Here is a 2,653-nt window from a genome sequence, read left to right on the forward strand (position 1 = left end):
GATTTCAAAATCAAATAAGACAATGAATATACAAATGTTTTAAAAACTATATGGGGGTGTAAAGCTTTAATACAACTCCTAACACAAACTCAATTCAATGCAAACATTTACTGAGTTCCTAGAATAGTGTTTATACAGAGTTGGCACACAAACATTATAAGTATTAGCTGTTAGATGCACAAAAAACATACAGAGTTCTTAATGATGTGGAAATCACAGTCCACTGTAGGAGACAAGTTCTTTAACATAAATAGTACTAAATTTATGTTGATAAGTACTAAAATAGGCTGGGCACGGTGGCTCATGCCTGTAATCCCAGCACTTTGGGAGGCCGAGGCAGGTGGATCACCTGAGGTCAGGAGTTCAAGGCCAGCCTGGCCAACATGGCAAAATTAGATTTCTGTCTCTACTAAAAATACAAAAATTAGCCAGGTACCATGGCGCATGCCTGTAGTCCCAGCTACTTGGGAGGCTGAGGCAGAATTGCTTGAACCCAGGAGGTGGAGGTTGCAGTAAGCTGAGATCACACCACTGTACTACAGGCTGGGTGACAGAGCAAGACTCCATCTCAAAAAAAAAAAAAAAAGGATGAGTACTAAAATAGAATATGTACAAAGTGAGGAAGGGGGGTTAATTAACCCTGCTACTAAAGAGCAGGGGTTAAGGATTATAAAAAACCTTCTATATTCACGATATTTTCTCCATAGCCCTATCCCCAATTACATTCTATTCCCCATCATAGTATGGATGGGGAATATAATTGGGGATAGGGCTATGGAGAAAATACAGTGAAGAAGCAACTCAAATGGTTGCTTCTCAAATGATACTCCAGCATTAGAATCTCCCCATCTTTATTCACAAAGTTACATGAGAAATTTTAAAAATCCGCTAACCATTCAAGGAGTATTTAAGCTTTTATTATGTGCAAGGTATTCTTAAGGATCCAAAACAATACAAGACAGGTCCCTGAACCCAATGAATTTACCATTTAGCAAGGGAGATAAATCACATACAAAATTATGATACTAAGGTATATTCCTGAGCCATACAGTATCTCAGGGGTAAAGAGGAACAAAGTTCAAATATCTGGAGAAGCTCCAGGTTGAAAATTTCTGTCCTCTTTTCCCCCATAAACTTGGACCAAGAGTCACAAATACATTCCTCCTCCATCTAGCAATATCCTTTAACCTACTTTGTGCCAGACAACATTCTGCTCATGAGAAAAAAGCAATGAACAAAATAGACAAAAATCCTGCCTTCGAAGGGCATATGGTCTGGAAGTATAAAGGGTCAGGGAGGTACATATATGAGTGACTGGTGTGTGCGTGCACGCATGCATGTGTGTGATATAGCAGACTGGAAAGCATATGCTTTGGCTTAAGTGGACAGTTACCACTCAGTTCCAGCTAATTGCTGATAAGCAGAAATTTGGGCCCAGTGTTCCCAGATCTTGAAGCTGGACATTTTATGGATTTTATGTAAGAGATCTCAGCTTTTAACAATCTACGACTAATTAAAAGTGTTTAAAACACCGCAGGCCAAGCAAAACACTTGATAGATGGAATTCAGGCCAAAGATACCAGTCTATAACCTGTCTTAGAACACGTACCATGATTTTTGTCTTAGAGATGCAGTCACTTCATATAGTGTTATAAACCAAGTGCTACTGGGCTGGAGGCACAAGATCCAGCCTCTCAGCCCGTACCAAGGAGGTGAGGGCATTTACCCTGAGCTCCTTCAGAAAACATCTCAGAATACGTTCAGTGCTTAATTTTCTATTCTTTGTTCACTTCTCACAGCACTTACTGGCCACATCCATGTGTTGCCACATGCTGAGGTATTTCTTTGCTAAGAATGGCAAGACCATTCTGTTCAACCAGAAAGTCCATAAACAGCAACTCAACCAATGCAGCTACCTTGATGGTTTGATTATTCAACAGATTAATAGTGTTCATGAATATGATTAATTCTGATCTACTCTATAATAGGCTTGCTATTTAGAAATACAGTAAACTTCTGTCACCTGAAATTCTCAAGTCAGGGACTTTATGCAAATTATCCTGGACAAAAAATTTCCTATAGTTAAATCACATTTGTCCAGAAGTCACTGAAATACAGTACTGATGGCTGAAAAGCAAGCTACAAATAAATACATACAAATTACTACATAGTCACAATACAAATGTTTTAATAAAAATAGAAACAAAGTATACTATAAGAAGCAAGAATTTCACTAAATATTAGTGCCTACCACATGAGGAAAGGAACAATTAACCCTAATAAAAGCTGGTCTTTCACTACATATGTTTATAATAGAACTACACAGCATGTTAACAAATTGAAAAAAAAAGAAAAGACAGCAAAATAAACTGTATAGGTTTAAGTCTTCAACTTCAAACCTTGGAAAAGCATCTTTAAAGTCAGATAAGGCCAGGCATGGTGGCTTATGCCTATAATCCCAGCACTTTGGGAGGCTAAGGTGGGAGAATTGCTTGAGGCTATGAGTTTGAGACCAGCCTGGGAAACACAGCGAGACCCCATCTCTACAAACAAAATTTTTTAAAATTGTTTTAAAATTAATTTTTTAATTTTTAATTTGTTTAAAATTAATAAATTTATTTATTAATTAAATTTATATTTATGGGCATGGTAG

Source organism: Rhinopithecus bieti, unplaced genomic scaffold, assembly GCF_001698545.2.
Source record: "Rhinopithecus bieti isolate Rb0 unplaced genomic scaffold, ASM169854v2 scaffold_23868, whole genome shotgun sequence".
In the NCBI taxonomy this organism is placed as follows: Eukaryota; Metazoa; Chordata; class Mammalia; order Primates; family Cercopithecidae; genus Rhinopithecus; species Rhinopithecus bieti.